This window comes from Sinocyclocheilus rhinocerous, unplaced genomic scaffold (assembly GCF_001515625.1).
Source record: "Sinocyclocheilus rhinocerous isolate Xijiao unplaced genomic scaffold, SAMN03320098_v1.1 scaffold1632, whole genome shotgun sequence".
NCBI lineage: Eukaryota > Metazoa > Chordata > Actinopteri > Cypriniformes > Cyprinidae > Sinocyclocheilus > Sinocyclocheilus rhinocerous.
This window is the reverse complement of record NW_015670978.1, coordinates 112,199-124,423: the sequence shown is the minus strand read 5'-3', so window position 1 is coordinate 124,423 and position 12,225 is coordinate 112,199.

The window sequence follows — 12,225 nt, the reverse complement described above, 5'->3', positions numbered from 1 at the left end:
CTACTTGTTTTTCTTTGTGTGTGTGTGTGTGTGTGTGTATGTATAATATATGTATGTGTGTGTATGTATATGTATGTATGTATATATATATATATATATATGTGTGTGTGTATATGTGTATGTGTGTGTGTGTATGTATATGTATGTATGTATGTGTATGTATGCATATATATGTGTGTATATGTATATATATATATATATATGTATATATATATATAATATATATATACACCTTGCTACGTGTACTGCGTTAGGCTAACCGAGACTTGTTTTGCACTTATATATTGTCGCTCTTTTGTTAGCTTTGACTGCTTTTATTGTCCTCATTTGTAAGTAGCTTTGGATAAAAGCGTCTGCTAAATGACTAAATAAATAAATAAATATATAATATTATAACATCAATACCTAACATAATATAATAAATCCATTCATTCTCCAAACCACTTGTCCTAATAATTTAATTTAAATGACAGACACCAAACCAGATGTTTAAATGTTTCCAAAAAATCAGCAAAAGTATTGCAACTTCTTCTGACTTTTTCTTTTTCCCTTTTAAAATAGATGACAGACTCTTCTACGTCAGCCCCAGAAGCCAGTAAATGCGGCTAGTTGTCCTGTCAGAGAAAGAGAAGAGGTCTGTTCTTACGGAGTGCTACAATAACCCTGGGACTGGCAATCACAGTGGCGTCAGAGGCACTCAAAACAGGGCTTTTGCTTGTTATATTGGCCTACCAGGATGTGACAAAATGTGTAATGTGCTACAGATGTGGTACTTTACCTTTACTTCTACTTTTGCCCGTTTTCTTCTATACAAGTATCTGTACTTAAGAATGTGTCTACTTTTGCCACCTCTGATTGTTAGAAATCAGCAAAAGTATTGCAACTTCTTCTGACTTTTTCTTTTTCCCTTTTAAAATAGATGACAGACTCTTCTACGTCAGCCCCAGAAGCCAGTAAATGCGGCTAGTTGTCCTGTCAGAGAAAGAGAAGAGGTCTGTTCTTACGGAGTGCTACAATAACCCTGGGACTGGCAATCACAGTGGCGTCAGAGGCACTCAAAACAGGGCTTTTGCTTGTTATATTGGCCTACCAGGATGTGACAAAATGTGTAATGTGCTACAGATGTGGTACTTTACCTTTACTTCTACTTTTGCCCGTTTTCTTCTATACAAGTATCTGTACTTAAGAATGTGTCTACTTTTGCCACCTCTGATTGTTAGATACCTCCTTGATTTAGAAGTTATATTTATTGTCATCACCAACTTGTATCAACTGGCTATTTTTCTAGACATTTTGATAAAAAAAAATTTGTGTTGCTATTTAGGTCAGATCTGGTCACCGCTGCCAGCTGAATGACCCCATCAAGACTGTGGTGCTCACAATGCAAACTGATGAGACTAACAAGCTGGTCTCAAACTCGTGTACAGTTTTACCAGCATTTGGTTGATGCTAATTTTGTGCCATGCATGTAAAAGTAGCTTGGGAGGTGCTTGGTTTGTATTTGATTGGACCACTGCCAGAAACAGCACGCAACAACATTTATGTCCTTACGATGACAGACCTGTACACCAAGTGAGTGATTGCAGAACCCATTCAATCTAAGACAGCAGCTGAGAAGTCTGCAATAATAACCACAAAGTTGTACTTGTTCGGCATGGTTAGGAAAATCATTACAGACCAAGGGAAGGAGTTTGTCAGCAAGGTGAAGTTTTGTAAAGGTTTAATTGTTTTTCCCCCTACTCTAGTCTCAACCTATATGTTGTTGTCTACAGTTACTCCGGTCTTGCAAATGGACTCTAAGCTAAAGTTAGAAGTTCTCTAGGCACATTTTTATTCAGACAGCTCAAAAATATTAAAAACATCACATCACCAATCTTTGATGCAAATACCCACAAGAGAACAATATAAAAATACAAATAAATCAGAAACAACAAAAAGAATACCAAACATAGATGGCCACAGGTTACCTTAGTTTTGGATTTTGTTTTCACTTAATAATAAAAACCTTCATTTAAAAACTGCATGTTGTGTTCACTTGTGTTATCTTTTACTAATATTTAAATTTGTTTGATGATCTGAAACATTAAAGTGTGACAAACATGCAAAAAAATAAGAAATCAGGAAGGCGGCCAACACTTTTTCACACCACTGTATAACGCTGGGGCTGCTGGGACTTGTAGTGCCCAAACAATGTCCCATTACAATCTACCCCCTTAAATTTAAATCGATGTCCCGTCGATTGCATTAGCCCCCTACAACCACGGGCGAAACACTACGGTCGAGCTATTGTTGGACAGCCCTGTCATAGGAAGAATAACCTGACCATTTAGCTGAATTTCACTAATACCTACGGACCGAGGGAGATGATATGGGTTTGAATGGCATCCAGCTGTTGCCCTCCTTGAACACCTTACAACTTCTTCCTGTTGTGGAGGGTAATGATCTTCAACATAATCCACTAATGAAGTTAAAGAGGAGTTGATGTTATCTTCCTGCAAAGGTTGAGATGTAGTTTGAAGTTGAACTTTATCTTGATTAGATACACTCTCAGGCATTAGTGACATCATTACCATGTCTCCATTTTTGTCTCTAGAAATTTCCTGATGGTCAACTAGATCTGGGAGACCAGGATCGTCCAGGGAGGAATAGGCTGGACGCAATTCAGAACGATGAATGTTTCTAATATTACCACCTCCATCGGCCGGGGCAATAGCATACACAGCTCCATGTCCATCTGGACACCGGACCACATTCTAAGGGGTTGAATCCCAGGCATCTTGGATCTTATTCCTGCCTTTTATGTTATGGGCTCTCTGATACACAACCTGGCCTTTGGCGATCCCAATACACAAGGAATCTCCCAATAACGGGGTCAGCTTCTTGCAGAGCACCAAGATTTTCTCTAGGCTGTTCAGGGAGGGCAGAAATTGTTTTACTGACAACTACACACTGACTGTCATAAGCACACTGATATAACTCCTTTGGCATTGCAGTAGTCATAGCCAATTCAGCTACAGATGCAGAATTTTTTCTAGAAAGAGTATCGGCGTTAACATTGGAACGTCCAGGCTTATATTTTATTTCCAAATCAAAATCTTCCAACTGATTAGCCCAACGCTGTTCCAATGCTCCTAACTTTGCAGTTTGCAAATAGCTAAGTGGATTATTATCTGTATATACAAAGCACTTCTGACCCAACAGGTATTCCCTAAACTTTTCTGCAACCGCCCATTTCAGGGCCAAAAACTCCAGCTTCATTGAGCTATAGTTTTGCATGTTTCGTTCAGATGGTTGTAGTCCTCGACTTGCAAACACGACTGGTCGACATTTGCCTCCATGCTCTTGGGACAAAACGGCACCCAGACCTTGGTGGCTTGCGTCAATATCCAAAATGAAGGGCTTGCTAAAATCGGCATAAGCAAGAACTGGAGCATTGGTCAGGCTGTTTTAAGAGCCTGGAAAGCATTTTCACATGAGTCAGTCCATTTAGCCCCCAAATTAATCTTGGGTAGTTTATTCTTTTGTCCCCTGATCATTTCTGCCACTAGTGTATTCAAGGGGCCAGCAATCTGTGAATTTTTTTTAACAAACCGCCGGTAATAACTAACTAAACCAAGAAAGAATTTAAGTTCTTGAAGATTTTGCGACTGGTTCCACTTGGCTACGGCTGATACTTTCTCTGGATCTGTACTGACCCCTGTGGAAGAGACCACGTGCCCAAATAACGCACTTCTGACTGGAACAAGCAGCATTTACTAAGTTTTATCTTTAGGTTCTGTTGTCTCAGCCAATCCAGCACCAGCTCCAGTTGCTGAAGGTGTTGCTTAATGGTTGTAGAAAAGATGATCACATCATCCAAATAGAGCAGCAAAGATTGAAAACTCTTTTCCCCAAAAATTCGCTCCATTAATCTTTGAAAAGTACTTGGAGCATTGCACAATCCAAATGGCATCCTATTGAATTCAAAGAGCCCAAATGGGGTGCAAAAACAGTCTTAAAACGATCCGTTTCAGCAACTGGTACCTGGTTATATCCACTTGTCAGGTCCAAGGTCGAAAACCAATTAGCTCCAGTCAAGGCGTCCAGGGATTCCTCTATCCTTGGCAAGGGATAGGCATCTTTACGAGTTCTCACATTAATCTGGCGGTAGTCGACACACATTCTCAAAGAGCCATCTTTCTTCTTCACCAACACGATTGGTGAGGCATATGGGTTACCGCTCTCCCTAATAACGTGACTGTCCAACAATTGTCTAATGTGTGCCTTCACATCCTCAAACTGACTGGGAGGAATTCTACGATATCGCTGACATACTGGTGTGTCGTCTACTAGGGGAATTTGATGATCAATTAAATTTGTACACCCCAAATCACTATCATGCTTAGCAAAAACATCAGAATATTTCATCAACAATCTTCTCACTTCCTCCTCAACCTCTGAAAGCCCAGGCAGTTCTAACCCCTGCACATCAATACTAGACTCTGATGTAATAGTTTGACACTGAACAATCACTGTATTAGGTTCCTGTGATAAATCTCCCTTAAATAAAATGTCTTGATTTGATTTCATGACTTCAGCAATAACCAAAATACCCAATCTAATTCTTGGTGGCAAATATAGAGGTTCTGTACCAACATTAACTACCGGTACATGAACTACACCTTGTATACATTGCAACAGGGCAGGTGAAATTAACACTCCAGCAGGCAGCCCCCCCATCCTCTTCAAGGGGTTCTTTAAAAACAACCTTACAACTTTGTATGTTCTTTGGACACAAAGCAGGTACTAACCTCATAGTTCCAGCTGGAATCTGGACAGGCTGGCAGGACTGCACTCTCACATAACCAACAAATCCAGGAACGGGGGCATCCTCAGCTCGGTGACACTGAGACAAGGCATCTCTCCAACCTAACTCTGCCTGCCTGACCTGTGGAACTGAAAATAGTGCTGGACCATGTTTTTCAAACAGGTCATTATAACACTGTCCAATCACATTCATACCCAAAAGGCCAGGGGTAAGTTCTTTCTTTTGATGGAACAAAGTATCAACAGGATCTTTCACAACCAAGATACCTTGTCCTTGAAGAGTTTTCCTCAACACAATCACATCTATTTCAAAATAACCCACATATGGTTTATTTTGGTTACATTATCTCAAGACCATTAGCTGCTTTTAATTGAAGCCAGCTACATTTTTTTAAGAGCATTCACCCCCAATTGTCGGAAATATTTCTCAAAAAATGACTCCGTTACAGTAGTTACCATTGACCCAGTGTCCAATAAACACGAGATATCTACCCCCCCCCCCATCCGCACAGTTACAATGGGGCATTTGCCCACAAGACGCTGTAAGATAGTAGGGCACACAGGTGAAACTTCACTAGCTCCTTCTGCAATCTGACTCAAAATTGCAGGAGGTGCCATGCTATCAGGTTCCCCAACAGAAGTCTCATATACGTTTGCCTGAGGTGATCTAGAATTTGACTCAATAGGCCAAGGTGATCGACAATATCTAGCAATGTGCCCAACACTATTACAGCGTAGGCATCGCCGTGAAGTATTTTGCTTAGTTGAAGTAACAACAGGAGTATCTTTCTTTTGAGACATAAAACTATCAAGACGCTAGGTAAGTTCATTTATTTGTGCTTGTTGTTGTCTCAACATCTCTTTAACCTCTTTTAATTCTGTAGACTCCTAAAATCTAACCTTAGGCTCAAGATTGACAACCCTGCCTTGAGTAGCATTACACCATGGCTGAGAATATGAAGCAGCTGTTTCCCTATTCCCCTCTTCCACCCACCTAAGAGCTTCACGTCGAACCTCCAGCAGCATAGAAGATGGCTTCTCCCTCACAAATCATTTTAACTCACGCTTCAACATTACATCGAACATATTCAACAAACTGATCACGAAGCACTTTATCAGAATTCGGAACACTGCTTGGATTACTATTAAGAATTGAGTCCATCAATGACATTAAGGCATGAGAAAATTCAGCCAGCGATTCACCTTCTTTTTGTTTTCGCTCATAAAATTTCTGTTGTAATTGCACAAATTTCTGTTGTAATTGCACAAAATTGCACAAATGGTCCACTGCTACCAGGCGGGGGCCGCTCTCTCATTAGCTCCTCATTTTGTGCTTGCAAGTTCCGTACTTGCTCCCGCAAGTCTATTAGTTCTTGTTCCATATCTGTTGACAGTTCAAGCACTACAGTAGAATCCAAAGTCCACGAAGCAGTCTGCGGTGATCGTCTTCATGCAGGATTACGGTTTACTTAATTACAATCGAAAATCAAAAATTGCATAAATAAGCAAAAAGACACATCACAACCACCTTCCCCAGAGAAAATGACCCTGCCGACTACGCCAAACGTGGTGGGATGACCTAAAGAGGTTAGTAGTAACCAGGTGAAAGGGGCCATGAGGTGACTTTGATCAGGCACATTTTTATTCAGACAGCTCAAAAATATTAAAAACATCACATCACCAATCTTTGATGCAAATCCCCACAAGAGAAAAAAATAAAAATAAATCAAACAACAAAAAGAAAACCAAACATAGATGCCCACAGGTTACCTCGAAAGTGAAGACAGAAGTGGCACAAGAGCAAAAGTGTTCTCACAGCAGTCAAGCTCACAGCAATCACACTGCAAAAACAAAGAGTGATCAAACCACCACACGATCCCAGCCACCTCACCACAGCCATCCACACAGTGAGGGCAACTCCGTGGCCACCATTGGCTTAAGAAACCAAAACTGAACCTACAAAAGAAAAGAATAAACAACTTAATTAACAATGGGCAATGCAAGTGACACAAACACAAGTCAGCATTATAACACAGTCCCTATTAACCCAGTTTCTTTGGGGCCTAATCTCTCCTCTGCCACTCTGGGTCCCAAATTCACAGAACAAAAGAAATAAAAAAACAGTAACAAAAGTATTAAATCTATAGTAAACGGTAACCGTGCATCCCTCTAACATCCACTGTTTTCGACTGGGACAGTCAGACAATTATCCAGCCACAACACTCCTTAATCAGTGCATCATATGTTCAGTTCTTGACGAAGCTCCAGAAGTATTTAATGTAACTGCTTATCTGCTGCCATTCCTTTGAAGTGCTAGATCATTCTTTTCAAAGTTCTAAATCCGCCACGACATCCCCGAAATCAAAAGCGGAAGAGAAAACAAACTTCACTACTTCCTTATAAAACGCTGGGGCTGCTGGGACTTGTAGTGCCCAAACCATGTCCCATTACATGTTGAAGCGACTCAATTCTTTGTTTTTGTCCTTCTGCTGGAGTGTTTTAATTCTTTACAGTTGTTCTTCTGTTGGAGCGTTTAATAATTCTTTAAATTTAGTTCTGAACATTTACGGGTGCGAGTTCGGTTTCAAATGATTCACAAAGGTTTCGAAGCTTCACGAAGAAGCGCTTCAAAAGCACTCATTACTTAGAGTGAGTCATTCTGCAAAGCAACTGGTTTAATTGAATCAAAGCTTCGAAAAGTTTCCTTTCTCCCATCACTACACACATGAAGGTGAAATATCACAGGCATCGAAGGATACATCTATACTGCCTTCAGAAATCGATCAGTTTCCCCCTAGTATTGTAAGTTTTTGCACTGCTCTGCTACACTGCGCTCTGTTTGTTGTTAGGAAGACAGAAAGGTTTAAAAAAGACATTTTTAGGCTGCTCTGCCTCAAATATAATGCATTAAAATGCAAGCACTCTTAATGCAATGCTTTTTTCCCCAGTTAGTGCAATCTTGAAATCTTGAGTGAAAGCATTATTTGTTTCTCCCATCACTACTGTATATAGTACAGCATTAAAGTACAACAATATATGAGAATAACATAACCATTTTTACTCCAAGCTCACGTTATAGCATCAATCAAGTGTTTGAAATAATCTCCTTCTGTGAACTGATGTGGCTTCTTTTCACAGAATGAGGTGGAAAATACATTATTTTACAGTATTCTATGCAGTGATAAAGGTTTTGTCGATTAGCATGGCATTATACATATACATTATCCTTATGAAAAATACCTGAGATGGCTTGAAGAGCAGAGATAAACCCATACACTGGTGCAATGGTGAGCTAATTCTCTTCACGTTTCAGTCACTAATATTCAGCACTCATTTTCATGGGCCAGTATAAAAGGAGAAAGTGATGTAAAGTCAAACACAGCCAGAGATATTAGTATATTCATATTACAGCCAGAGATATGAATGAACAACTGATCATAGATTAATAACAGTAAATGATCAACTACTATCAGTTACAGACAGTGAAAGAGATGAAAATATTCATATATTCATAAATCAGTCACATCACAGAATTAAACAGTTTAAAGTACAGAGACTAAAGTGGAGCTGAATTATTCTCTTATATTTTCCAATCACACACACAGGAGCGTGACATTTTTCACACATTTTAAAAACTTTAAATAAACAAACACTCACAATAGTATAATGTTTCCAGTTTATAATGTGGATCATCCTTCAGACCAGAGAGTAACTTCACTCCCGAATCTCCTAGTTTATTCTCAGACAGATTCAGTTCTCTCAGGTGTGAGGGGTTTGATCTCAGAGCTGAAGCCAGAGCAGCACAGCCTTCATCTGTGACGCCACACTTACTCAACCTGCAGAGAACAATGACACACTCTTCACTCTCTCAGATCAGATTAGCTGTGAATCCATTTTTAAAGATAAAGTACAAATTTAAAGCACAAATCAATATGTTTGATGGATCATTGGACTGAGGTCTAAAATGTCACAAAACACAAAACATGATCATAAAACATCCAAAGTCTTATTCAAGCAGGATAAATTATATTTCTTATATGCACTACATCTGTATATTATGCAAAATGCCTGTCTTATGCAAAATCTGTTTTAATTGATGACACTATTCACTACATAGCATGTGTGAGAGTCATATTTGATCTTACCCCAGTTTCTCCAGTTTACAGTGAGGATCCTGTAGTACATCAGAAAGCAGCTTCACTGAATCTCCTAGTATATTCTGAGACAGATCCAGTTCTCTCAGGTTTGAGGGGTTTGATCTCAGAGCTGAAGCCAGAGCAGCACAACCTTCATCTGTGACGCCACAATAACTCAACCTGTAGAGAACAATGACACACTCTTCACTCTCTCAAACATAGTCATAAAACATCTAAATTTAACCTATTTAAATATAACATATTTTGTGCTTATATGTATGGAGTTGATAATGATAGTGATGTGTGTTTTTTTATGGAAATTTTTTTTCTCCGTTTTTTCAAGTTTTGAGGGAGCGTGCAAGTATTGAGATGCACCTGTATACAGTAGGTATGCTTGAGCCGTTTTAAATATGCTGTTTTTTTTTCAACAGGGGTGTTACAGCTCAGTCAGTTGAACTCACAGCAACAGAAAGAGGCTGAACACTTCAAATATACTTTACAATGTGCTTCATGTGAGAGAGTCAAATATGATCTTACCACAGTTTCTCCAGTTTACAGTGAGGATCCTGTAGTACATCAGAAAGCAGCTTCACTGAATCTAGTTTATTCCATGACAGATTCAGTTCTCTCAGGTGTGAGGGGTTTGATCTCAGAGCTGAAGCCAGAGCAGCACAACCTTCATCTGTGATGCCACAATCACTAAACCTGTAGAGAACAATGACACACTCTTCACTCTCTCAGATCAGATCAGTTTAGCTGTGAATCCATTATTAAAGATAAAGTACAAACTTAAAGCACAAATCCATATGTCTGATGGATCATTGGACTGAGGTCTAAATGTCACAGAACACAAAACATGATAAAAAAAACATCTAAATTTAACAAACAGTATTTAAAGACCCCTGTGGTGAAAATCAAGTTTTTAGCGTTGTTTACAGGTCTATCTGGTGTTTTAAATATGCTTAAAGACAAACCATGTGACAAACTCAGTCAACACCACTGATGAGTATTTTCTCCTTAAAACTGCAGCGCACCAAAGACATATGGTTTGAAACTGTTTCCATATAAACAATCATTGGTTTCAGATTTGTGAATTAGTTGTGTACTCTGCTTTAAAAGTGAACAGAAATGTGCTTTTGTGATAACTTTTTAAACTGTTTATGTGACTTTGATTCAAGAATATGGAATATAACATAGATGGCATTTGTAATGGCAAAATTGCCTGTTCATAATTCTAGAAACTCTCTCATAATGCAAACATATTTGAGTCTGTATCTAATGAAGGGCCTATGCTGCATTTGGGACAAGGTCTGTGTTGGGAATATCTGAGTTGACATGATGTCACATGATGAAACGAGAGCACTTGGTGTTTTTGTGTCAATTATGACAAAACACATAAAAAAACAGTACAGTTATTCTTGTATATTTCGTATATTGTATATTGTATGTGCATTTGTTTCATGCTCTGAAAACACTTTAAAGTTTTTTTATGCTTGTTGCTCGTTGGAAGCAGGATCTTGGAAGTGAAGTCAAATGACGCATCTCTCTGAGGCTGGGGCTGATCAATCTGCTGCGAGCTCACAGGTCGGATGTCCGACTTCAAGCGATGTATCAGACATTATTTCCAAGTAGGAGGAAGGAAAAATCAAACTTGGAGTTGTCTGGAATGCAGCACTAGATCAGGTCCCTTAAACACCGGACCTGGAGGGCCACAGTCCTGCAGAGTTTAGCTCCAACCCCATAAACACACCTGAACCAGTAATCCAGATCTTCAGAAAGTTACAGGCAAGTAAGTTTGATCAGGGTTGAAGCTAAACTCCGCAGGACAGTGGCCGGCCATGAAAAATTTTAAGATTTTAATAATTTAACAACACATTTGTATGTTCATGATTGTCTGATTGACACAGATGTAAACAAATAAAGTATTTCTCCGCCTCCGCCTTTGCAAACCTCCATTCTACTCCACCGGGATGAATTACTTCGGGCCCTACACAGTAAAGATTGGCAAACAAGCTGAGAAAAGATGGGGAATAATTTTTAAATGTCTGACTACTAGGTGCGTGCACCTTGATCTACTCAGTCACATGAATACGGATTCCTTCTTGATGGCACTCAGGCATTTCATTGCTCGCAAAGGTAAACCATTTGAGCTGCTCTCTGACAGAGGTACCAACGTCATTGGAAGCAATAAAGAGCTACTGGAATCCTATCAATCCTTCACCCCTGACCTTCAGGCAGCTCTGGCCAAGCAGAAGATTTCCTTCAAATTTAATCCTCCACACACACCCCACTTTGGTGGAACCTGGGAGCGCGAAATACGCTCCATCAAAATTGCCCTGGAGACCACCCTTGGTGCTCAAACTGTAAGCGAAGAGGTACTACGCACAGTCGTGATTGAAATCGAAAGCATTCTAAATTCCAAGCCCTGAGGCTATGTGTCATCTGACATTACTGATCCTGACCCTGTGACCCCTAATTTGCTGCTGATGGGGCGGTATGATGCTTCCCTTCCTCTCGTAACATATCCAGACTCTGAGCTGCACAGTCACCGTCAATGGCGTCTTAGTCAAATCCTTTCTGATCATTTTTGGGCTAATTTCCTCAGTAATTACCTCCCCTCTCTTCAGTCCAGACAGAAGTGGCGCACCGACAATCCTAACCTGCAACCTAATACTGTCATCTTGATTCTTGATCCTCAACTTCCCCGATCTCAGTGGTCAGTGGGCAAAGTCTTCTCCCTCCATCCCAGTAAGGATGGCCATGGTAGGGTTGCTGACGTCCAAGTCAAGGACAGGACATACACAAGGCCCGTTGCCCACCTTGTTCCTCTCCCGGCCTTACCTGATCCTCCATAAATTGTCAAATTTGCACTACAAATTTGGGGGCGGCTGTTTTAAAGTTTTTGTGTCCCTAAGCTGCACCCTCAAAGCAGCGCCACACCCCTCTTAGCCTGTCCAGTTCCCTGTTAGCCCCAAGCTCCACCCACCCAATCTCAAGCCAATTAGAGCCATCTCACAGACTTTATTAGCTGCACCTGAGTCCACAGCTTGGGCTTTTGTTGCATGTGGCTGTACTGTGCAGAGGACTGAGTTTTATTCCTTTCATTCTGTTTTTCCTGCGTGTGCGTAATTGACCATGTAAGTGCCTTTGTTTGATGCTTAAATATTATTTTGTATGACTTAAGTTTGGCCTAAATGTGTTTGTTCATGCTTGCTCTAGTTCCTGTTTAGGCATGTGCTTTAGTTATTTAATGTGCAGTTGATGGAATATAGACATCCTTGAC